General features: G+C 41.9%; 1 protein-coding gene across 1 annotated transcript in view; it reads left to right on the top strand.

The window, feature by feature from the left end:
- The first annotated feature begins 23707 nt into the window (after positions 1 to 23707).
- Positions 23708 to 27115, top strand: part of ASIP (agouti signaling protein) — a 29380-nt gene continuing 25972 nt past the window's right edge. The window contains exon 1 of the mRNA XM_035123167.2: positions 23708 to 23908. The gene's annotated coding sequence lies outside the window, so the exon portion shown is untranslated. The remainder of the gene's footprint in view (positions 23909 to 27115) is intronic.

A 27115-nucleotide genomic window follows, 5' to 3' on the forward strand; every position in this document is an offset into this window, starting at 1 on the left:
ATGTGGAGATTTGTCCACACAGCATGTAGCCAGCTCACAGTTTTGGAGTAGGGCCAATATGAAGTAGAAGGTTTTCTATAGGTTTGGGTACATTGATGCATAGCTGCCAAGTTATCCCTTTTTAAAAGGGATTTTCCCTTATGCTGAATAGGCTTCCTCGCGAGAAAAGGGAAAACTTGGCAGCTATGCATTGATGCTGTTGTCCGTAGGAAGCTGTAATCTATCTGTGCACCCATACAAAATCAGTGTTCATCATGTAAATCCAAGCAATCACATAGTGACTTTCCCTGTTGCTGACAGTTGGTTTTAAATATATTAATTGCTTTACATTTGCTTGGAAAATCCCAGCGAGCTAATCAGGATTAACTGATCTGCAAGTGAGTTTCATTTTGTATCAACGATTCTCATGTGTTGTGCTGGTGTTCATATGTAAAAAAAGAAACAAAGCAATTAAAGACTCTCCCTGAGTCCAAATTCCACTATCCAAAATGTCAGCTGTCACTGCCCCACCTTTGCCTCTTGCTAATCAGCCTGCATGGTGGAAGGGTAAAATTCTGCACAGAGTGTAAAAGAAACACAGGTAGCCTCCTCTTTTCAAGTATAAGAGTGAAGCGTGCCACCAGCTCTGAAATTTCCCACAATACAGAAATTTTCCAACAAAGAAGCCCCACAGCGGAATCATAAAGTTGATAGGCACACACACCCCTTAAGAGCTTATCAGGAGATAGATTATCAATATGGAAGCAAGGTCAGTGTGGTGTAAATGCACAGGTGGAGCCAAACTGGCACTTGTGCAGGTACATTTGCACCATACTGATCTCGCTGTTGCCTCCCCACCCCTCCCCTTTACCTCCCCTTTACCTCCCAGTAAGCAGCAACAACACAACTGCTCAGAGGTTCAGTGACTGGTGTCATCCTACCACACCATCTGCTACCGGACAGTAGTACTTGGCCGAATAGGAGCTGCCACCTTTTTACCCAAGAATATGGAATGGTAAAAGTCTTGACATAGAATCATTTCCGTCGAACTCCCTGGAAATGATTGTCCAGCTTTAGTGCATGCTGTTCGTAATTCTTCAATAACTCAACTTCTGTTTGTAAGATTTAACAAGCTCTCAAGCCTCACAAGAATATACATAAGCTCTTTCTTTCACCCAGCACCCAACCACTAAATGCACTGTGGAATCAGTTTAAAAATAATATTATTTAGACATGTGTCTTATAAAAATGTGATTAATTAATTAATTAATTTTGAAAGGTGTTACTGATTGAGAGCTGCCCTGATTGAAAATCTTTTTAAAAATAAAATTAAATAAATAAATAATCTACCTAGCTATAAAAAAGAACCACTGGCTTGCTTTCCTTTGTTGGGTATTATAAACGATGGACATAAGGAATACATTCTCTGGAGTCCAGATGTTATCTCATAAAACTAAGCACAATTTGCTGAAGTTAGATCAATTGACTTCCATGTCAAAAGTACAATTCCTGACTTTCCTGACTGCAACATTTGGAGGCAATCTCCCTGTCACTGTGATAAAATTACAGTGCCAACCCAACACATGTCTACACAGAAGTAAGTCCCATTGAGTTCAATAGAGCTTACTCCCAGTGGTTATAGGATTACAGCCTTAGGCTTCATCTTCACTATCCGGCATGCCAACTATATCGACCCCCCCCCCTTGATACATATATTTTGAAGGGGAATGGGTCCCCTCAATCTTCAGGTGGCCATGAATGCGTCAAGTGTGTGTGACGTCCTGCGTGCATTACACATGTGTGACATCACGCATGCAATATGTGATGCAGGTCCAGTGGCCAGCTCCTCCAGGGTTCTTGCGTCGCACATGACACGTGACACACGGCAAATGCACAACATGCACCAGCACCCAGCACCCCAATCTTGGGGGCAACCTGGTGCCTCTGAGCATTTAAAGCACCATTATAACACTTATGGGACACGGGTGGGGCTGTGGGCTAAACCACAGACCCTAGGGCTTGCCGATCAGAAGGTCAGCGGTTCAAATCCCCACAACAGGGTGAGCTCCCGTTGCTCGGTCCCTGCTCCTGCCAACCTAGCAGTTCGAAAGCACAAAGTGCAAGTGCAAGTAGATAAATAGGTACCGCCCTGGCGGGAAGGTAAACAGCATTTCCATGTGCTGCTCTGGTTCACCAGAAGCAGCTTAGTCATGACCCGAAAGCTGTACGCCGGATCCCTTGGCCAGTAAAGTGAGATGAGCGCCGCAACCCCAAAGTCATCCGTGACGGGACCTAACAGCCAAGGTTCCCTTTACCTTTACAACACTTAAACGTGTTAAACAGTTATGGCTCTCCCCACCACTGCCAAGAATCCTAAGAAATGTGGTTTAAGGGTGGTGAGCATTGTTAGAAGACACACACACCATTCCCCTCTCAGGGTAGAGCAGGCATAGGCAAACTCGGCCCTCCAGATGTTTTGGGACTACAACTCCCATGATCCCTAGCTAACAGGACCAGTGATCAGGGATGATGGGAATTGTAGTCTCAAAACATCTGGAGGTCCCAGTTTGCCTATGCCTATGGTAGAGCTTCCTAGGAAGAGGGGTTGATTGTTAAACCACTTCAAGAATTGTAGCTCTGTGATAATGAATAGAAGTCTCCTCAACTATCCACACCCTTAACAGACTACAGCAGGCATCCCCAAACTGTGGCCGTCCAGATGTTTTGGCCTACAACTCCCATGATCCCTAGCTAACAGGACCAGTGGTCGGGGAAGATAGGAATTGTAGTCCAAAATATCTGAAGGGCTGAAGTTTGGGGATGCCTGGGCTACAGTTTCTAGGATTCTTTGGGTGAAGCTATGACTGTTTAGAGTGGTATAATACTACCTTAAATGTATAGTGCAGTTGGGGCCTGATTCAAGGTGTATGTAAAGGGCAATGCAAAACTGGGGGAGAAAAACCAGCATTTTGTTCAGACACATTTGTCCATACCCTTCAAGCATCCCAATTTTCCTGGGACATTCTTGGAATTACAGGAGCCATCCCGGCTTCTAATTTGACCCCGTAATGTCCTGTTTCCCCCGTCCAGCGCTGCTCCCACCAAGCTCAGAGAGGAGAGTGAGCTGGCGCTTGCAGCCGGCATTTTCAGGTGGCAATTGTGCTTGCAGTAGGACCCTTGTGAAGTGGAACCCTCATGAGTGGGAGAGTCAGTTCCCCACTGGAGTGGAGGTGGTGGAGACGCACAGTGCTCTTGCCGGCCCCTCTCTGCCACGGTGTGGGTGGAGGAAGTGAATGAACAGGGAAGGAAGTGAGCAGCTGTGGCAGGGAAGGCGGCCCACTGACTTGCGCACCCAAAGACACGTGTCCCACTTTTCAGATGAAGAATGTTGGAGCTTGTTGTTCAAAGGGCTTGTTGCTAAACTTGCAGAAACACCTTATTAAGCTGATACACTCACTATCTTGGAGAAATGTGCAGAACCATTAACAGCTTCAAGGGAAATGGTTTTTCCAAAGCAATGTATTATTTGCACGCAAGAGAGCAGTGTTGTATTAGAAACCAGAACAAAGTGGGTGTAGTGTTGATGGATCAGTCATAAAGCTACAAAACAGTGAAAAGTTATCTCATAAGATCCCTCTTTAAACTGTGTGTGACTTTGGGAGTAATAATGACAAGCCTGCCTATATAATCCTTTAGAGTATTCAGTGCACTTCACATATCTCAATAAAACCTAACACAATGACCCTCCAAGATAGTATCAGTAGTCTTATCCCTCTGTTGAGTTTAGGCTGAGCAAGAGTGTGGCTTGACTAAAGCTACAGATATAATTGGAGCTGAAGGGAGGAGTCGTGTTTTCACAATTCAATCTCTCTTTACAGCAGTGTCCCTATATATCACCCACAGGCTTCTGTTTTCTGGCACCTGTTCCTTGTTAAAACACTGTCCCTATTTTATTTTTGAAGGATTTTTTTGAGGGTAGAATTCTTCTTAGAACTATGTAGTGTGTTTCTATGCATGTGCCAGGGACCAGACAAAATGAATGATGAAGGAAATTTGGCACCTGAGGCATACAAGTATATATTGATGCCGTTGTTGTTGTTGTTGTTGTTGTTGTTGTTGTTGTTGTTGTTGTTGTTGTCGTCTTCGTCCATGCAAAAGGCTCCAGATTCAATCACCAACACCTCCAAGTAGGACTGGGAGAGATCCCTTCTGAAATCCTGGAGAGCCACCACCAGTCTGTTTAGACAATACTAAGCTAGATAGACCACTGGTCTGACTTGACATAAGGCAGCTTTCGAGAAGTAGGAGGAGACATAAGATTGGGGAAATGCGAAATGGAAAGAAACCAAAATTGATATATTTGCCCATCCCAAACCAGAGGAAAAGGAGTAAGCAATTTTGACAGAAGCCAATCAAAATGTAGTAGTGAAAATCAAAAACCTGTATGGGGGGGGGCTCATAGCGGTAAAGTGAGGTTCAAAAACATTGTTGTAGCTTCCACCAATGCAGCAATTTAGCCTCAATACCCATCACCAACCTGGTGCCCTCTAGATGTTTTAGATTACAACTCTCATCATTTGTACTATGTTGGCTGAAGCTGATGGAACGCATCAGGCTTTGGAAGGCTGTTCTATGTGCATACATTGCCGACAAAAACTAGTTTCACCCAGGTCAGATTAACAAATGCAAGGGATCTCTAGAACTGGATTCAGTCCAGAGCCCCTTCTGACATGACTATGGTGCTATGGGATGTGCTGTAGCTACATGGTCTTTCTGATACGCTTCCAGTAATGGCAGATCACACACTTTTAGAGTCCATACTATGAGGTTCCAGTACAGCCGCCACCAATTCTAGCACTGCTCTTCCTAAGTGAACTGGTGCTAGGGGGAAGGTTCTAGCCTAGGTTGCTTCTTGGCATGCTGGTTTTCTATTTGCAGGGACGGTGTGGTGGGAAAACATTTATTTATACAAGGCCAGGGCATTGGGCCCAGCCTACCAAAAATATTGTATCTCTTTATACAAGTCTCTCTGGGTGCTAAGATCCTTGGGTGAGTACCTTTTCTAGGTCTCAACAATATCAGAAGCACGGATGTTGGTGACAGGAGAACCTATTCTGTGGCTGTTCCCATACAGTATTGTGGAATTCTCTCCTGAGAGAGGTTAGATCAGCTTCTTCTTCGTTATCCTTCTACTGTCAGGCAAAGACCTTTCTATTGACACAGACCTTTGAAAACTACCGTAAACGGCAGGTGATGCTGATCACTGGGGCTGCTGTACCTGTGTTCTGATGTATTTTATTTATTTGGGTTTATTTACTAGGTTTTTTAAATTATTTTGTATTTTATTAAGTTTTTTTAATGTTTTAAGCTGCCTCAACTCCCAGCTTGGGAGAAAGACAGGATATGAATACATTAGATAAATACATTCTGGGAATAATTTGGCTCCGCTGTGAAGTGTTTGCGTATAACAGAAACACAAAGCACCCATGAAGCACACTGTCCCCTGTTGTTCTCTTCTAGCTTCTATTTGCCATGTATTTGGATGAATCTTTGGAAAGGGCCAGCTCTCAATAAATCATAAACATTTATTATTTATTTGTGACATTTCTATGAGTCACTTCGTTGCTAAGAAGTGCCTTTAAAGTTCAATGGAAAATCATGGACATTAGAAACCCAATATGAAGAGCTTGTCAAAAACAAGTCAACAGCATCCAAAGAAGTGCATGCCTAACCAGTGACATGCAATAAGTGGACATGGGGGACCAGAGTAGTCCCCTAAATGTTCCCAATAAATTAGAGTGTTAAAGTATTAAAGCCTGGCACCTCCTTCTCAAAGCCCAGGAAGCTTCTGCCCGGCTTAGGGAGGGAGGCACAATGCCCTGACTCGTCCAAGAGCCCTCCCGCCACCTTCCCAAAACTCGTCCATCCTTGCAATAGCCTCATAGGGTCAAGTTCTACTAGGAAGAGTTGCTGTGCTCACTAGGCCTGGCCTCCTAGGCTGTCTTGTTTCTTTGAATAAAGAGCTGACTCCACTGAAGCCATGTGCTGACCCGCTCCTAGTACCTGCTTCTGGCACCTGCCCCTGTCAACCTAGGGATGGGTGTGTTCCCCACCCCTGGACCCTGGTAAAGGGGTCCAGAGGTTGGGTTCTGTCTGAAAGCCCAAATAGGGCTGATGGGCTGTAGAACATCCCAAAAGGGCAGCCTGGTGGGATCACCCATTCAATTGGTTTGACCTTGATGGAGATATCAGTCAGCAAGCAGGTGGGCTGATTCAGGATACATACCCAATGCCTAAACCAAAACCAACTTATATCTATAATCAATAAAGTTGTGGCCATTTTGATCCCAAACTGGTGCCGTGCCTCTCTCTCTTTTTGCTCTCCAGTCCTGCCAGTAACTTCCAGCCATGCTGCGCTGTGCACTGCAAGTGCACTATTTTATGCTCATATAATTCACTTTCATGTGCCACCCATTAGGCAGCAATGGTAAGACTTTGCCACCAAATGGCCTTCTCCCTCTGGGCTGCCCTGGCCTCCTCCTCATCCCTCCTCATAGCTTCTGTTAGAGCAGGCATCCCCAAACGTCAGCCCTCCAAATGTTTCGGACTACAATTACCATCTTCCAGAAGTGTATAAAAGTATGGATAAGGGAGGAGAGTGGACAGATAACCCCCCCCCCCCGGTCAGTACACTAGAACTCAGGGAAGCTGAATGTTGGAAGATTCAGGACAGATAAAAGAAAGTTACTTCTTCACACATCACAGGGTTAAACTATGAAACTCATTGGCAACAAAGTACAGTGATGGCCACCAACTTGGATGGTTTTAAGAGAGGATTATACAAATTTATGGAGAGAATAAGGCCATCTGTGGCTACTAACACTGATGGCAATGTTCTGCCTTCACTATCAGAAGCAACATTATCAATATTACGGTATTATTTATTAATTTCTATGCTGCATTTCATCTGAGGACCACAGGGTGGTTTACAATATAAAGGCACAAAGATACATTTCTGAATACCAGTTGCTGGAAACCACAGGAGGTGACAGTACTGTTGAGATCAAGTCCTGGCTGGCCACTATGAAAACAGGGTGCTAGACTAGATGGGCATTGGACTGACACAGGAGTCTATTCTTATTTTCTTGTGCACATTTAGAATCTAGTTTTTGAAACAGGCATGATCACATTTTTACAAAGGGTTGTTTCTCAATGTTGTATCTTTTAGCTTTTACTGTAGTACTGGTACTAGGTTGCATACCGGAGATAGAGGTTATTTGCTTCCTATTACAGGGGAGAGACCAGGAGCTAACTAAGACAGTAGCTAAGTTCCTCTATCTGATCTTTTGCCGCCAAAGTACATTACAGGACCCTGCCCTTGTTGGAGACCCACAGAGGTGAAATAGATTGCCGGTCTCCTCTTCCTCTTCCAAGTGTCTGTACTGATAATATGGCAATGTGATTGTACTAGCCAATTTGTTTTGAATGTTTCTGGATGATGCCAATAAAGGTTTTGATTGATTGACTTTATATGAAAGTGAGGTCTAGACATATTTAAAGAAATAAATGAACCTTGGAACCTGCATTGGGCATCTTCTCTAAATTAAAACAAAACAAGGTGGGATAACTCAAAAACATCATTACCCAATGTAAAAATAATCAATAAAACTATTGACCAGCAAGATTCTGCAAAGTCAGCAAGAATTCTTCACAGTGGGAGGTGGGGACCAGTAGGCCCTCCAAATGTTACTGGACCACACCCACCGTCATCTTTGACCATTGGCCACACACAGGGGGCTGATGGGAGTTCAAGTCCAAGATTGCTGGAGGGCCATGGATTCCTAGCTCTCCATCTTGCACTTTACAAAAATGAAGGATACAGATCACCATTTTGGTCTGCTGCATATAATCCAACAAAGAGGAAGGTGTCAAGCCATCTTTGCCCTCCTGTTACCTATTACAAGGTTCCTTATTTGAGTCAATACTAAATAAAGAACAGGTGAGGAAATTCCATAGCGAATATGCTGCCACAAAGGTGATCTTCTGCTCTTAACACCACAAATCTCTCCTCAAAAGGCACAGCCAACTGGAAGGAGGCCTCCAAAGAAGATCTTAATGACTAGCAAGGTTTATATGCAACTGGGGCAAATAATTCATTTTTCTCCCCACTGAAATTCAGTAAAATAATAATAAATCAATATATAGCCATTCTTCGCAGTGGCCTCTAGTGCAACCCGAAACCTAATCACAAGCCCCTTGATTATTGTGGTTTCCCTTTTGTACAATATCCTTTTTGAGCGGGACACAATATTCCAAGTTATTGCTATTATGCGAGTCTGGAGGTGATTAGTACTACCATGCATTTGTTATTGCTTGGGCTATAGAGAAGTATCCAATAAGGAGCTTTGATTACATTGCACACAGGGCCCTCCTTTAAGGAATATGCAGAGGCTATTATGCAGCAGCTTTTCTCCTAAAGCTAAATTATGAAAGCACACCCCACCCCTTTAGTCAATTTCTGTATACTTGTAAATTTTGTGACCCAGCGTGGGACAGGAGATGCTTGATAAATAGTACCCTTAGGGAGAATTCCAAGCGGAACAACCACTGGGGTGGGAAAAGCACTCAGCAAAGGTATATCAGGTAATTACCAAGCACCTCCAGCTGCTCCTGTCATACTTAGCAAGGACCATGTGCTGATTCAAACCAGAGTAGTTGAACTGAGGAAGAATCAGACTGAATTCAAAACAGAAGGAGCTTATGCTAACTGGGCAGTTACACTCCCTTTTAAGCTTTGCAAGATTTCCTTTTTCATTTAGCAAGCCTGATGTGGCACCCTATTCATTTCTCGTACTCACAGGCACAAACAAATATAGACAAAGATTCTGCTTCTCCAAAGTTAGGGACAGCTTAAAGAGAAAGAATGCAAATAAAAGCATCCCTATAAAACATTTAAATTAATACAGAAAAAGAACTACCACAAAAAGCACCTAAAATATTGTTGTTTTTAAGATCCAAAATAAGCATCATATAGATAAACAGCAAGCAGTGCTAAGTTAAAACCTAGATGCTCATTTTCACAAATTAATAAGTACCGTAGCTCATTCGTCTTTGGTTGATGGCAAAACAGCTCTCCTCCCCACAGCCCAGCCACATGTCTTTTGCAGATGTTGTTAATCTGAAGGTAACAGGAAGGCGGTGGTTTCTTTTAGACATAGTCTATAAATACATTTTCAAGAGATGCTATATACCATAGTGCAAGTTAATTTCGACTGAATCACAAGCTTAAGATAGTGACAGGCAGCTACCTCTCAAAAGTGAAGCAAGTGCAGAAAAATTGAAAGAAACTGAAATTCAGGTGTTTGTACATCCCTAGCCTCAGGAAAGGTCATCTGAATCTTAGAACTAGATCCAGAACATCAGTGGCATGCCCACCTGGAAAACTGGCATTTGTGATCGACAAAAGCAGATTTTGAAGAATTATTCTAGTAATCCTTTTGGCTTCTGTGTACTGAAAATTACACAAGTAAATTGTTGCTCGTCGTATAGGCTATGTATACACCCTTTTGTTCTTTTCCCTCAACATGTTATGAGCTAAAAAAAATTCCTTCCAGTAGCACCTTAGAGACCAACTAAGTTTGTCATTGGTATGAACTGTCCTCCAAGGGGGCAAAACATATATATTGCAAGGAGTTATGAGGAATGCGTCCATTTTCATCAATGGAGTGACAGATTGCATTCCCTCGTGGCGTAGGGCACATGTTTATTTCAACCATTTCTTTCCTCTGAAAGGTGCCTTATCCATCTTCTGGTTTTCTTCTGTCTGAAAAAGATCAAAGCATTGTAAAGTCTACTGTTACAAAGTTCTCCAACCCTCATGGGGTGATGAAAGCAGCTGTGTTGTGTACATGAATCTGAGTATGGGGTACCGCCCCCGCCAGCAGTGTCTATGATAGGCAATATAAACAACTAGCATCTTTAATTCGCCAACCAATGCTTAGCTGCCTATCCGTGAGGAGAAGAAAGGGAGAAGCAGATCATTATAAGCTTTATAGCGCCTGGCACAACACTAAGGTATGTGGCGGTTATGCTTGAGGATTTTTTTATTATTATTAATTTATGCTTGAGGATTTATGAATCTTAGACAACCCTACCACTTGCGTACCCAAACTTTATTCTCCCCTAGCAATCATTAGTAGAAAATTAAACGAGGCTTCTTATTTCTGATAATATCACTTATGGACTTAATGTTCAGGGTTCTGTTTTTTTAAGAATTGGGTGGAGGTGAAGATATGCTAAAAGTTACAATATAAACAAAATATAACGATTTGGTGTATCAAAGATATATTTAGGAAAGAGAATATTCTTATGATGACAATACTCTGGACTTTCGGACCTTGTGTGCTGCTTTCATCCAGAAACCTGATTTTTAAAATTATTATTCTAAGCATCAGTGAAAATAATTAAAGAATGAACCCAGATAGCGCATTTTCTCTGATGTCAAACTGAATTTTTTGCAAAATCAGTTTGACATCAGAGATATCTTCTAGTTCTTAGATTTACTTCTAGTTCTAAAGATTTCAAGCTTTACTTTTATGTAACATAGTTAGAACCAGGGAGCTAGTAAAAGGAATTAGCATATTTCTTAAAACAAGGTTATCTTTGAAAACATAGGAATTGCTAAGAATCATCCAGAGAACATGATTTCTCTTTTGCTACTGGTAACATTCAAAGCGAATCTAATAAATGTAAAAGACCCCTGTAAGATAATGTACAGGTTTAACTCATTCGTTTTAACCACTGTGGATGAAAGAACATACTTCAGCCTCTGAAGTGAAGTCTCATATTTAATTATGCTAACAGGTCATGTTTTGATAATTATCAAAACTTTGGCATTTACACTGTTCAACCTTATACCATTGTAAAATGCTGCAGACTATATATGTGTGTGTAATATATATATATATTCAAGGTGCTTAAAGATTTAGACAGAAGAACAGTGTTTTAATTGATTTACAGTGTAATCTTGTACATGTGTAATCAAAAGCAATGCCTACTAAGTTTTGTCAGGCTTCTTTACAAGCAAGTGTGTGATTGTAGCCTTCAGTCAATTAAACCTATTGAAATATTAACCAAGGTCAACTCTGAAGGGTATTTAGTGAAGACGAATGTCTTCTGAGCAAATAACGCAGTTAAATCCTTCTGTGGAGAAATAACCTGAAATGCTACATGTAATTTTTATTTTATTTTCAGGGAAGACACCAGGCTTCCCCTTTTTCTTTTCAAAATGTAGAGTTCTGTTCAGTTCACTCCTTTGAAATGGCGCTACATGTGCATAGCCTTGCATATGCCCAAATGGTTAACTTTATCATATTTTTCTTTACATAAAGCATGTCAATTAAACTGGGGGCAGCTGATATATATTGTTAATTGCAGGACACTGCTGATCAAGCGACTTTGTAAAGAGCCTTGCAACTGGTGAACATCTTCACTTGTTTCAAATGCCTGTCCCTGGTTTGGACGGGGGCTTGGATGTGAGAATGACTGCAGTGTGCATGCAGTTCCACAGCCAGACCTGTGTGTGCGAAATAGTATTACTACTACTACTACTACTACAGTAAAAAACCAAATCCACACACCTCTGCTAAGTGCAGCCAAAATGAAGACACTTGGAAGCAAAAGAGCACCCTAGCATTCTCCCCCCAGTGTAAAACCTATTGGGGGGGGAGAAATGACCCCATTTCAATTAAACTGTTTCAGCTGCCGTTGATATCAACAGAATAATGATGCACAACAATCTTTCACTAGAAAGTTCAGTACAAACCCCTGTGTATTCAGTAGTAAGCACCATGTTAAGCGTGCTTAGGATTGCAGCCTTAGGGGTGCTTAAGCGACTCCTGCTTTTAGGCTGTGGTCCGGTAAACTTAATCCTGTAATTAAGGTTAACTTTGTATTTTTAGTATTGTTCTAAGTTGGGAGAGGGGCAAGGGTCCCCTAAACTCTTGGGTGCCAGATCCTTCCCATAATTCCTGGATTTAGTAAAAGAGCATAAGGTGGTGAGTCTGTTTTATGCTCCAGACCAGAGACAGCCAGATGTGATATTTGGAATCTGAGCAATGGGGAGAACAAGACCCTGTTCTACACTCTCTCCATCTAGAAGCAGGTTGTGTGTATGTGTAAATAAACCAAATACCATAAACGCCACAGGCTCCCCTGTGCCTCATCGTCCTAAAAGGGAACCTAGACCCTAGTAAGTGTGCCTGCAACCTATGGACTCTCGCCCCGCTCGTGGAGATTGGGGTGGCATGTTAACAATACAGTGGTACCTTGAGTTAAGTACTTAATTGGTTCCGGGGTGCCATTCATGACGATAGCACGCATGCGCAAAGCGCCGATAGAGCACTTCTGCGCATGCGTGAAGTGCGCAGAACGCTTCTGCGCATACGCACACAGCAGAACCCGGAAGTTAATAATAATAATAATAATAATAATAATAATAATAATATATTTATACCCCGCCCATCTGGCTGGGTTTCCCCAGCCACTCTGGGCGGCTTCCAACAGAAAAATAAAACACAATAATCTATCAAACATTAAAAGCCTCCCTGAACAGGGCTGCCTTCAGATGTCTTCTAAAAGTCTGGTAGTTGTTTTCCTCTTTGACATCTGTTGGGAGGGCGTTCCACAGGGCAGACGCATACTTAACCCAAGGTATGACTGTATTATCAATCCCACTGGTTTTTTGTTTCAGCACCAAAGGCTAGGATTTGGGGGCGGGAGTGGGGGGGGTCCAAGTTCTTTTTAAAACAAACATACAAAGAAATTTAATGCAAAATTTCCTGAGAGTAAGCACCACTGAACATAATGGGCCATTTTTCACCCCAGTAAAAATCTGCACTATTACAAGGCTCCTCAAACTGCACAATTAGATTGCTCCAATTATCATCATAGCAATTTTGATTTGGAACAGTCTTTGGAAGTCTTCGATGTGCTGCCCAATGTACACTCAACAACTACTCCAAAAACAATTAAGAGGGTGTGTCTAAGATCCTACAGGTTGGTAGTTATTAACCGGTGACTGTGTCCTAGTCAGGTTGCATGGTGAGAGAGGGAGCACCATTTTATGGTTCACCTCAGGTCACAAAATGTCTTGGGCCGGCTCTGACTGGAAACGTATCCTAGAGCTGAGGAAGGTTTGGCATTCCAGATATTGTCCCTTTATCTCTGGCCATTGGCCGACGTGGCTGGGGCTGATGGGAGTTGGGAGTCTACCAACATCTGGAGGGCCACAGGTGTGCAACCCGTCCTAGATCGAAGCCATGGCTGCTTGCCCCCAAAATAAATAAATAAATAAATGCAAGTGGATAGTTTAAGCAGGCTTTTTGAAAAACAAAGTTTTTTTGCAACATGCAGGTTTCACCACCCCTTTTTTGGAGCCATGGTTGCAAAGGAAATGATCAAATTTAAATCCGAAGAAGAAAAGCACAGTACATTGAAGTGAGAATTTAGTTATCACCAGGGCTTTTTTTCAACCAGAGCTCACCAGTGCTCAGTTCCCGTCCCTCTTGGGCGGGCACAATTGCCATTCTAAGAGAGCGAGGGAGAAGTTCATGGTGAGTTCCAGGACCCTTTTGTTTCCCCTAGAAAAATGTCACTTGTTATTATCATCCGCTTCACAGGGGGAAGATGATCCAGCTAGTAAATTTCACTGTACTGTATCAAAAATTATATTAAAAAAAATTGATGTGGTTAACATGAGATTCGTTTGGGCAGCTGGACAATGTTATGAGCAAAGTAATAGACATAATCCTATTTCCATATGCTCATGATTTTGCCTTAAATTTTTTTTGAAGTGGCAGAGATAAATTTACAAAGGATTGAGCTTATCCCCCTTACATTTAAAAACAGTAAAAATACCATAAACACGACAGAGGTCGGACACACGTCCTAATTTCAGATACAAACGGGTCATAATATTTTCACTGTCTCTTGGCCTGGGGTTGCCTCATCTCTTCTGGCATGTTGCCCTAAAATATGGTTCTGCCTTCAAGGTTGCTTTTCTGGGTCTAATTTGGAATAGCTGTTATTTTATTTGTAAGCTACCTTGAGTCCTGGTCATAGAAAAAGGTGGGGTTTAAATAATAATAATAAATTATTATTATACAACACAAAAATTCATTTAGATATCTCTTATTTGTTTTGAGCCATCAATTTACATGTGGCACCTTGAGATTTATTATTGGTCTCCCGGTTTTCTTTGTGCTTCCCCTGCCCCTGCATGCGGTGAAGGTGATGCAGATTTGATTACAACAGCTGTGAGGTGTCAGCCATTTTGTGTTCAAAATAGGCCTCCTCAGGATGCTTTCCTATTCACAACGGGGGAAGGATATAGTTCTATATACATTTGCCTTATGCATAGGAAAGCAACTTGGAGAATATCAGCATGGTCCTCGTGGAAAAACAAAGCCCCCTCCTTTGTGTGCCTTTATGCTGCTTGCAATGACTGTGACAGATCCAGACCTTGGGTGGTTGTCAACTAAATTTTACTCAGAGCATACCCATTGAAATTAATGAATATGGTTAAGTTAGGTCCATTAATTTCAATGGCTCGCCTCTGAATAAGAATTAGTTGTACATTACTAACATTCAAGTTAGTATTTCAGCATGTCCAGGGTTAATCACAAATTAGTATTTCCTGGCTATTGAGACTGGATTGGAAGGATCAATGGGAGAAGGAAGATGTCTCTTCAAAATAACCTGCTTATTTAGCATTCATCCTGATTTGATGGCACAAAGTTTGCAGGATGGTTATGCTATGTTGGCTATTTAGTGAGTATTCATTCTGATTTGTTTCCAGTGAAGTTATACAACATCTTACTGAGCAATTGTTACCGCAAGCTTTTCAGTGTATTGTCCCCATTGCTTTACATACTGCAGAAAAAGTTCCTGATTTTTTTTGGGGGGGGGGGGAATGACAGGTTTGTTGCGCGAAATTGTGCAACCTGAATTTGCCAGTTTGCAACTGAACCCCACTCACAAAATAGAGACAAATCTGGAAGCAATATGAATATCCACAAGAAATATTTTGTACCAAAATGGTATTGGTTCCACACACGGAGGGTGATGCCCATTCATGGAAAAGAAAATAGTTGTTCTGCTTATAATTCCTGGAAATAAGACCAGTCTTGTGCAGAAATACAGCCAGTGACCTCCATGTGGCCTCACACTGGGGGAGTCCCAAAACACTTACGCCGAATTTGAAGGGCTTTTCAGCTATCATTATTTTTAAAGCAAAACAGTCTTTCTCTAGAGGAAAAAAGACAAAATGTACATCTGGTTTCTGGGGAAAGAAACGAAAGGGGCCTTCAGTTCTTAGTCACAAATACATTGCAGCCCATTTTCTTCCTAACTCCTAAACCTCCACAGTTAAATACATACACAAGGGTAGTTGTTTTCAATCTTCCTGAGAAAGACAAACATTTTTCTATGACAAAATAATTAAATCCAGTCAGGTAGCCGCAGCAGGAAAGATGCACAATGTCTGTCTTTCTAGTGGCAGTGCCCAGATTCTGGAACTTCCTTTCTATTTTTTGTTGTTGTTTAGTCATTTAGTCGTGTCCAACTCTTCGTGACCCCATGGACCATAGCACGCCAGGCACTCCTGTCTTGAACTGCCTCCCGCAGTTTGGTCAAACTCATGTTCGTAGCTTCGAGAACACTGTCCAACCATCTCGTCCTCTGTCGTCCCCTTCTCCTAGTGCCCTCAATCTTTCCCAACATCAGGGGCTTTTCCAAGGATTCTTCTCTTCTCATGAGGTGGCCAAAGTATTGGAGCCTCAGCTTCACGATCTGTCCTTCCAGTGAGCACAAGGATGTTCATTTAACACACACACCCCAACCCATCCTGCCAGTAGTTTTCTGTGGACCTGATACTGCTTCCTCCATTGCTGATACTGTATTTACATTACAAATCACACACATTAATGGCTTTGGCACAATTACTGTCTATGTATTTCGGATTGCAGTTTAAAAACAGTGTTTTAGGAAATTACACTGACCAATAATATAACAAAAAAGTAATGCATTTTCAATAAAGTTTACAAGAAATAAAATAGTTAACTCTCACTTCATTTCTGGCTTGATCAAATATCTCCTAACACAAACTGCAAAATTCTGAACTAAAGATGGCCATGACTAAGGACAGAAAATAAACATATCACTGCGAGAAACTCAGATTGGATTGATACCAGTTCCTGAGAACTGTTCACTGGGCAGTTGATAAATCGGGGGCCCCAAACTAAGGCCCGGGGGCCGGATGCGGCCCAATCGCCTTCTAAATCCGGCCCGCGGACGGTCCGAGAATCAGCATGTTTTTACATGAGTAGAATGTGCCCTTTTATTTAAAAAGCATCTCTGGGTTATTTGTGGGGCCTGCCTGGTGTTTTTACATGAATAGAATGTGTCCTTTTATTTAAAATACATCTCTGGGTTATTTGTGGGACATAGGAATTCGTTCTCCCCCCCCAAAAAAAATATAGTCTGGCCCCCCACAAGGTCTGAGGGACAGTGCACCGGCCCCCTGCTGAAAAAGTTTGCTGACCCCTGTGATAAATCTAAAATATAAATCTTTAATAAATCTAAAAGATAAATCTTTAATTATCCCCATCACATAATTAAAGTTCTTAAGGTTCCCCATGGGAAAGGCAATAATTAAACCAGTGAGAATCTCTGGTGGGTCACTGACAGTCAGAGTAGACAATATTGGGTTAGATGGACTAATGGTCTGAATCCGTATCAGGCAGTTGCACATGTCCAGTGCACACACCCCAGTGGGGATTGGTATGGCAGAAGACAGGAAGGCCAACGGTGGAGACAGAGCCAAGGATAATTTGCTCCATTCTCCTCCTTGCTGAATTCAACAAAGGCATCACTGAGTGAGATCAAGGAGAAGGCAGGCAGCCAGTGCCACAACCCTTGGAACGGTTGTAAGGTGGGGACTGAGTGACGACAGAATCACCTTGGTGGGGCAGTGCCCAACTTGCCCTAATGGACATACTATTATTCTCCCACATTGCATCTGGAGGGAAGGGGACTGACGTAGAGAGAGAATGGCTTGTTAAATGCCACCTAATGAGTTTATGGCAGAGTTGAGATGTGAGCTAGAAACTTCCAAATTCATAGCTCACTTCCTTAACCACTATATTACACCTGTGCTCATAAGAAGTTTCGGACAGCCACAACCCTGCTTTTGCTTTTTCTTCATTTCAGACTGTATGTGTGCCTTCATAGGTCTCTTTGTACGTATAAGCTACAGACCATACATATCAAATAAATTAATGATAACAAAGATGTCTACCTTTCAGTCTCTTAGTATTCTTCCTAACTGAATAGGCTGTGGAATAGAACTTATTCTTGGAATTAAAATATAACCTCTTGTAGAGCGAGACAGTAAGCATTCTTTAGTTATATACTTGTGGGTTTCTTAAAATGTATATATATATATTATTTCTGCACAGCCTTTCCTGTGTCTTGAGATGGCTCACAACAGTATTGTATGCTGAGATAAGAAAGGTCTTGTCTTGACAGATCCAAGAAACAAAGAGAAGGAATCATTGAAACCATATTTTGCAAGAATCATTTGCAAAAAGCTCTGGAGGTTATGTGCTGATCCAAGATGAAGTTCCAAAACTCTTGCACAATGTCTACAGATGTTTATACTACGGGTAGCGTCTTTCTTTTTCAACAGAAAGAATTTTGGATTTAATTTTTTAGTGACATTTTGAGAAGATTTTGAGGGGAAAACACTTGGGAATTATCAAAGTTGTTTATGTTTGAAGGAGTTGTGGCAAAGCTATTGTGCAGTGTAGCACGGAAACTTTGACCAGGCTTGCGGTAAAACAAAATGCTTTTGTCCTTTTCCTCAAAGCATCTAGCTGCCCACTCTTCCGAAGCCCCAGCTGTATTTCCTCTCCTTTTCTTTTTATCTGTATGATGAAGAGGGATAGGAATTTGGTGATGGCTCTGTGCAAATATATCAATGTATGATACTTGCAGGAACTGAGTACACCTATCCAAGAGATGGTCTGTGCTGTCTGCTTTGATAGTACCAACCATCGTGTTCTGGATGCCCTCAGCCCAAACAGAATTAGCATGCATGCTAGCAGAATTGATCACTGTGAGCACAATGCAGGTAGCCCCATTCCAGCAACTGGAATTATATGTGCAGGCTTCACGATAGGGATTATGTGTACCCCACCCTACTCTTTTTGTGAACTAGTAACAAAGATCTTCATTAACCATAGGTATGGCCTTGGGCAGGTCCAACTATATAAATGCTCTTATGAAAGTCTTTTCACTTTCAAAAGCAAATTTTATTACATCTTAATGGGTGGGGGTTTCTTTTCCCAACAGAAAGAAGCCCAAAGTCTTCTAAACTAGGGCAGAACTTGTTTATAGCTCTTTGCTTGCCAGTTACAGAAAAGATTCCATGTGCGGGTTGCATTTGCTAGATCAAGGCATGTTTATGTGTCTCTAACGAAACAAAAGTTGTGGTAGAGTGGGCTGTTCAAATAAGTGAGCTTTTTTATGCTTTGTAATGCAGAATGAAGTCTTCAATACAAAAGCCATTGTAAAAGCCTGGAATATTGCGTACTGTTGGATATAGTTATTTAGTTGAGGACTTGTTAAAATAGCCTGGCAGCTTATGCAATGAGTCTGTCAGCCACATGCTTGGATGTGCAAATCGATCTGTAACTGTCCCATGGTGGGGCAAATCCATATTAGCTACTGAGCTTGGGTTGCCATCTTTGGTCAGGCAAAATACAGGACAGGTGGGACAAAATAAAGGACAGGTTGGGGGGATTGTGGGGCACATTCTCATGGCACCAAATCCCCCCCTTTGTGGAGATGAGGTTCTCCTCATTCAGCCTCCCGCCACCCTCATCACCCCTGCCCTGCTCTTTCCCTTGACTCCTGTAGATGGGCAGGGGGCAGGAGTAGAAGGCCAGCTCCCACGGGCAACTTGAGCTGCAACTCCATCCTTTCGCCCCAGCTGGCACCAGAGAAGACTCAAGGGCAGAGGAGGAGGGGAGAGGAGGAGAGGTCAGGTCGGGGTGGCAGAGGAGCAGTGGGTGAGGAGGAGCAGCAGCAAGAGGGAAGGAAGGAGGGGAAGAGAGAGAGGAGGCTGCTCCTTCCCTCTACTGTCACTTGCACCAAGCCAGATGCCTCATCAGCCATACCAACAGTGACACAACCACCATTTTGGGCCAGCTGAGCTCAAACATGGGGGGGGGGAGGCATCCTGTTTGAAGTCCAAGCAGGACAGGGGTGATCCCAATTTGTCCCAAAACAGGGTGATCCCAATTTTCTAGGGATCTATGTATGATGGAATGCAAACCTGTTCCCTTGCTTGACTCCCAGCATGCATAAGCACAGGCTCTTATGTGCTAAGTGCTGAAACAACCTACCTAAATATAAGAGAGCTTACAAAAAAGAAGAGCCCAAGCAAAAACTCCCATCAATTAATCTTTTTAAAAAGGTATGAGATCCTACATTTTTGTAAAGTACCCAGAAGCAGTGAGTGTGACATACAACAACACACATACCACACCCTCTGAGCAGATGGGTATACTCTGTGCTAGTAGGGAGCACGCTTCCCTCAGACAGCTCCAGACCCAGGGTGATTGGGAGTGGCTGTCACAGCCACTACAAGCACATAATGCTAAACTAGATGGACTTTTGTCCTGAACCAACCAAGCTCTCCTTATGTTCTTAGATCATGATCTACCAGTAGTTCTCTAGGTGAGCTGCAGAAGATCAGCAAGGATTCTGACTCTCAGCTGTTGAATAATAGCAACAAAAAGCCTTTCCCCACATTCCAAATTAGGCTTCTGAGATGAATAAAGCTTGTAGGGTGGAATCAGGAATTCATTTTTGTGTGATAGGACTGGTACTGGTACTGTGCTGGTACTGAAAATAAATTCATGGGCTGCATATCACTTCAATTACCCTATTCCTTAATACTAACAGTATGTTGCTATCGCTTCTGCCACTATTTTACATTTGGCTTCAGTTAATAGATCTTGAGGTTCTAGTAAAAAACAAAAAACAAGTAGATCCCACAAGCTTGGAGTGTGCCCACCTGATCACTACTGTATTGTAACTTGAATCAGACTCTTTCCTCTAGGCAGCAAGCTTAGCTTTCTGACATTAGTGTAAATTGCAGCAACACCAAATATCAGATAAATGTTAGATTGAAACATCATGAGAAAAATTTCCTTCCAACCCAAGCAGACCTTCTGCTGCTATACTACGCACAACCTATCTGGTTCGCACATTCCCACATCATGCCATTCCACAGTCGCCCTTGCCTTTGGCTTGCTCCATTACATTAACTTCCAGCCTTCAAGTCTTATGTTTTAGCCTTATTTCTTAATTATTTAAACTAGTTGTGACTATTTTAGTTCTCGAAATATGGCTCAAGAAACAGTGAACGAGACAATGGGACAGTATGAGCATGAGAATCTTTGCTTCATAAACAATAGCAGCATGACGTAGTTCACTCATAAAGGTAAAGGGACCCCTGACCATTAGGTCCAGTCGTGACCGACTCTGGGGTTGCGCGCTCATCTCGCATTATTGGCTGAGGGAGCCGGCGTATAGCTTCCAGGTCATGTGGCCAGCATGACAAAGCTGCTTCTGGCAAACCAGAGCAGCACATGGAAACACTGTTTACCTTCCCGCTCTAGCGGTTCCTATTTATCTACTTGCATTTTGACGTGTTTTCGAACTGCTAGGTTGGCAGGAGCTGGGACCAAGCAATGGGAGCTCACCCCGTCACAGGGATTCGAACCGCCGACCTTCTGATCAGCAAGCCCTAGGCTCAGTGGTTTAACCACAGCGCCACCTGGGTCCCATAGCACTAAGCAAAACCACAACTTAGTATAAATCAGCAAGCATGTGGGCGCCGAAAAAGGAGATTATGGCCACATTGTTCTTCATATCTGGCCTGTTGCTGCTGTTGTGTGTCAAGCCATGGTTTAGCTTAGTATGTTGTCCAAACCCCAGCTTTTGGCTTGTCTTGCTCCAGGCAAACCACCATCTTTAACCATAATTTGTCTGGAGAAGACAACCCATGGGTCTGGGTTTAGAGCATAGTTTGCCTTAGCATTACGTGCAGTGGCATAGGAAGAGAGGGGCGATAGGGGCGCTCCACCCCGGGCAGCGTGATCACGAGGGCGCCATGGCAGCTGCCCCCCTGCCCACGCTGGGCGTCCCACCCCCAGAACGCACACCCCACCCTCATAACGCGCGCCAGACCTGCCGCTGCCCCCAGTGCCGGAGCATGAAGCTCCGCCAGTGATTAGTGTAATCTGAGCTGCTAAGTGCTGGTTCCATCTGTATGCTTCTCCCTCCCCTCTCTCGTTCTTTTGTATGTCCAAGTGGTTTCAGGTGAACTGACATTAAGGCTGCAATTGTTTACTCGCTTGCCTGGGGATAGGGATGGGGCAAAAATTCAGTTCACATTTATAGCCAAACCTACAAAATTTACACTTTCCGAAACAATAAGCAAAACGGAACACAGCCATCTTTCAAAATGCAAACTCCTCCAGATTTTGCAGTGCAGTTCTCCAGCCAATGTATGTATACAAAAATGCACATATTCAGGTAAAGTGTGCATATAAATGCATACATTAATGAAAATAGCATACAAAAGCACAATTGCTTTGGAAAATACGTATAATAGGCAAAAAGTATATATAAACATGTGTATATTAGGAGAAAATTGTAGTGAAATGTTGGTGAACTTTCATGAGGACCTAAAAAAACAAAACTTGGATGTATAAATATGAAGAAACAAAGTTAAGATTTGAAAATGAGAAACAGAGAAACCAAAACTAAGATTCCTTCCTGGGAATCAGGTTATAAGCTTGCACTGTAAAGGATCATTTCCCATTTCAATCCAAAGAGCTACTTTGGAATTGGGAATTGCTGATTACAATTTTTCACCCCACCCCACCCCACTTTGAACAGCTGATTTTCCATGACATATTAAAAGCTAATTTGGAAAGATCCATTGCTTTCAAAATGATCCATTTTCTGTATGGCACTGGAGGCTGCTTTTCAACAAACACATGCTCAATACCAGGCACCCCCAATCTCGGCCCTCCAGATGTTTTGGGCCTACAGTTCCCATCATCCCTGACCACTGGTCCTGTTAGCTAGGGATGATGGGAGTTGTAGGCCGAAAACATCGGGAGGGCTGAGTTTGGGGGTGCCTGCTCAATATTTTGTGGGGCATACAGACCTAGTTCCATGGTTCGGTGGATGCTAATCAGTAACTTTTATTTCTACCACTTAGAGTAATATGTAAATCTAAATTTTATAACACTATCAGGAAAGAAAAAGTTCAAAATAAAAAAAATGGAGGGGGAAGAGCAGGAGGGAAAGAGATGTTTCTGAACAAAGTCATGCATACTTGAGTCTAAAAGTGAGAGCTGGTTCAACACCCATGTTAAGGCTGAAAACATCACTGTATTGAGACATGTGTGACTGTTGGCCATATTCAGATGTGACACAAACGGCAGAATCACACCATGCATTTAAAGTGCATTCAATGTGCATTTAGACCACATGACTTCTCTCAAAGAATCCTGGAAATTGTAGTTCACCCCTCAAGACCTACAGTTCCCAGCACCCTTTAACAAACAACAGTAGCTCCAACACTCCTGATCTGCTCTAATCTTTATCCAGAGGGGAAAGAAGATCACAGTATGGCTTAAGAATTACTTCTGACTCAGCGCTCATTGTTTGTTGCTCCCAAGCAAACCGCAAACCAAGAACAAACATTCATTTCAGATCACGCTTTCTGACCCCTGATTTGGATGTCATGCAAAGTCTGCTGCCCCATGGTCTGCTTCCCCTCTGGAGGAAGGAAGGAGCAAAGTTGGGGAGCTTGAGTTTTCTGCACCGGTACCATGTACTGTACCCTAATAAGCCTCTTGGTTTACATTTCTAGACTTCCTTTCAACATCCCCCAAGGAATCACAAAAACGCAAGCATGCTTTTTGCACTCTGCAAATCGGGTTATGGCAGTACAGCAGGATTTTCAGTTCAGCACTAAAAATATATATATATACGTTGCATGGAGTGGCTGTAAACCAACGCAGAATCAATTAAGAACACACTTGTGAAATTGACTAGGGGAGACAGGAACATATGAAAGCCCAGCCTTGATACACACAATTTTAAACTGCTTCTCCTATAACTCATACCTGCTCTTTGTCAATACGGGGACTATTGATTTCTTTCTATGCGTTTTTAAAGTATTTAAAAATAATTAACATGTCGCTTGCTTTTTCAATTTCAAACCATTGCCAGGTTTCTTCTTTGCCTCAGATTTAAGGCAAGGTTAGAATTATATTAGGGCTGTGAGTGAGTGTCCAACCCTTTTGCATTCATCGAAGCCAGCGAAGCCTGTGCCAAGTCAACAGATAAAACTGGACTTTATGGAAGGATCTGATATTTTACCAAATAACTCTTCCAAATGCTTTTTCTAGCAATTATTTGTGTCTGGCTTGCATCTGGGGATGTTCTCATTGCTTAGTGGAATTTTTCTATGATTAAAATTACACAGGATTAACTTCAAGTACACTCTTTTCCCGTTTGCAAATGATTTGAAGAGTCATGCAGAGCAAAAAGAAACACCTGACCATATGCAGTAAATTAAAGGGGGGTAGCCCATCCAGGTACTCTGCTTACAGTAATTTGGCTGCAACTCGGTGTGGCTCTATGTAAAAAGGCTAGAAGAGGGAAAGGGTTGCAGCAATCGTAGGGGAGAAGGGTGACAGCAAAAACTCCAGGAGCATCGCTCGTATTCTCTTCAGACCAAGAGGACGACAAGAAAGAAAATCTGCTCTGATTTGCACTAGTGAGTATTGAATGCAGTAGCCACTTGCTACTTTCATAGGAAAAAAATCGATCCCTTTTCCGATAAATTCTGCATTCTAACATACTTTTACAGAGAAAATTTTACATTTTAGACTCTCCATTTCCCACTTCCAGCCAGACCCCAAAGGATAGCTTGGTGGGATGAAAAAGTGAATCCAAGAGTTGCGCAGATCTTCCTAATATTCAAATATTGTGCTGTATTTGCTCTTCTTTTTAACATTTAGAACAAAACTTTATCATCACTTGTTACGCTGAGCTCATTTGCTTGTTTCATTAATCTTATCAATTTTACTTTTCCTTCTAACTTAGGTTCAAAAGATTCTTTTTTGTTTCCTTCCCTTTTTATACTAAAAAAATGAATTCTGGTTAAGTACATTCAGTATCTGCATTTTTAGGAATGGTGTATGAAGTTTGAAGTGGGGCAGCATTTATTTAGTATTCTTTCATTATTTTCTGAAGGTTTTGGTATCCCTCCGTGGAGACAATAGTAACCGTTTTTTCTTTCTTACGCATTGTTCTTTCGGTCTTATATTCACTACTGAAAATAAAAAGAGGATATATTTATTTTTAATTTATAACACGTTGTCTGATCAGAGGTGTTTTCTTGTGTACGTAAGTGGTGACTAAATGGTGGTAGAATGATTATAAACTTCTTCCATACAGTTGCAAAGTAATTTATTGCATACTGTATTAGTATTCTTAATGTTGGTTTCCTGTTTTAACAATATTCAGTATTTCTTTTCCCCTTTCAATTACATATTTTCAATTTTATCATTATTCCAAAATGAAATAACTTTTTGTATCACAAGATGCACATGTTTTGTACTTTTTGTGGGATTGGTTGTTTTCGGGAGAGGAATTATTATAATTTTTAAAGTGTCTGAAAGATTCTGTAGGATCTCCTTTTGCTGCCAAAGACTATGGTGACTTCTGGTTTGTAATTTAGAATAATAAAATCATATTGGCAATTGTTCTCTTAAACATCTATAAATTTTCCTCAGTTTTAAGTCCTTTCTTCTCCCTTCTCAGAGTTGTTGTTGTTGCTATTGCAGGAAGAGAAAATAAAAGTTTCTAGTACACAGGGAAAATGCAAAATAGTCTGAACAAGATCAAATTCTGTTTCCTTGATCAACATTTAAATACTGGAATTTTGCCCATAGAAACAGACACTATTTGTCCTGACAAAGGAGAATAATTTTAGTTCTATAACTTATTTCTATAAATTAGATATAATTAACCATTATATGTAGAAAAACTAAAAAAACAGTAAAAGCAGGCAAACTGATGGACTTTTGAAAGAGAAATGGGTTATTTTTATAACCGTGTCACTGACAGATATGTGAACACAACTTATGTTTTGTGGTGAACAATGTAACTTTGTCTTTTGTGACACAAATTTGCTTTTGTGGAGATCCTGTTTAATTCAATACATTTTAATAATAATAATAATACTTTCAGATCATTTCAGATATTAAATCTACATGAATAAAATGAACTTACTTATGTAAATGAAATTAACTTAATTATATTATATGACTAGCAATTCTGAATTCATGGTTCTCTGTGTCTGGAAAATTCTCCATAGCCCTCATCATGGTAATACTATTACCGCCTATTACTGTTGCAGTGAATGAGTCACTCTATTCTTGTACTGTGTACACTTGGGCTTCGGATAGAAATGTCACAAACTTAATGGTGGATTTCAGATATAATGCTAACAAACAGAAATGAGCAAAGGGCTCACATGCTCTCCTCTCTATCTCTGGCACAGCCACGAGGAGATAGGAAGCATTCACTGCTTGTTTTCAACTAACCACTGTGTATTGTTAGATGCACTGGACAGGGGATCTTTAGTTACTTCCAATTATGGTTTGTTGAGGATCAAACTATGATTGGTAATTCCGTGTTGTTAAAACAAATCACAGTTTAAAGCAGGGGTCAGCAACCTTTTTCAGCCGTGGGCCGGTCCACCGTCCCTCAGACCATGCGGTGGGCCGGACTATTTTTTTTTGGGGGGGGGCATGAAAAATTCCTATGCCCCACAAACAACCCAGAGGTGCATTTTAAATAAAAGGACACATTCTACTCATGTAAAAACACGCTGAGAGCCAGTGTGGTGTAGTGGTTAAGAACGGTAGACTCGTAATATGGTGAACTGGGTTCGTGTCTCTGCTCCTCCACATGCAGCTGCTGGGTGACCTTGGGCTAGTCACACTTCTTTGAAGTCTCTCAGCCCCACTCACCTCACAGGGTGTCTGTTGTGGGGGAGGAAGGGAAAGGAGAATGTTAGCCGCTTTGAGACTCCTGTGATAAAGCGGGATATCAAATCCAAACTCTTCTTCTTCTGATTCCTGGACCGTCTGCGGGCCGGATTGAGAAGGTGATTGGCCCACGCATCTGGCCCACGGACCTTAGGTTGTCTACCCCCTGGTTTAAAGGGACCAGGCTTTCGCCAGTTCACACATAATGATAAAGCAAATTGGAGTTTATCTCAAGTTAGGGAGGGGGAAGGGGAGGCTTGATTCTGCTTCTTTGCTAAACGATGTTACATCTAGGGTTGACATATTTGAAAAAGTAAAATTCCTGACAGCCTTTTGGGGGGAACAAACCCAAATTGTTGAGATTTTCTGTGGAAACCTAACCCAAATATAGTGATTTCAAGTTTTTTTAAAGCTGTTTCCACTGCTTTTTCCATCGCGTTGCCATGCACTCGGGTTTTCCCTGACATTTTGCCGATTCACCAAAATTCCCGCCTGACGCCATTTCTACACCCGAAAACCAGGGCGTGTCAGGAATTTCCCCAATGTATGGAAAGCTTTTTCTGGGATTGTCAGGATCCATTTCAAACATTATTATTATTATTTATTATACAGGGTTTCTCTTACAGTTTCCCTTACATTACTCAACACAAAGGAGTCTTGGCTGTGGTTCTAGGTTGCCCTCTCACGCATGCAGAACCCAACAGGCCTGGATAGCACTCTGCATGACTGGGTGCTCTAGTAACTCTCACACAATTCTCTGCAACATAAAGGGAAATCTTCTACTGACATGTTGATGGAAAGTATTCTCAGGCAGAATCTTTGAAATGCACTGATCTAATTGAGAATCAGTATTTGTGATGACCCCACTTTACCCAAAACTATTGAACATGCCAAATAGATTGTATGCAAATGAAAACAAACAAAGA

The sequence above is a fragment of the Zootoca vivipara genome, chromosome 7, assembly GCF_963506605.1.
Source record: "Zootoca vivipara chromosome 7, rZooViv1.1, whole genome shotgun sequence".
NCBI lineage: Eukaryota > Metazoa > Chordata > Lepidosauria > Squamata > Lacertidae > Zootoca > Zootoca vivipara.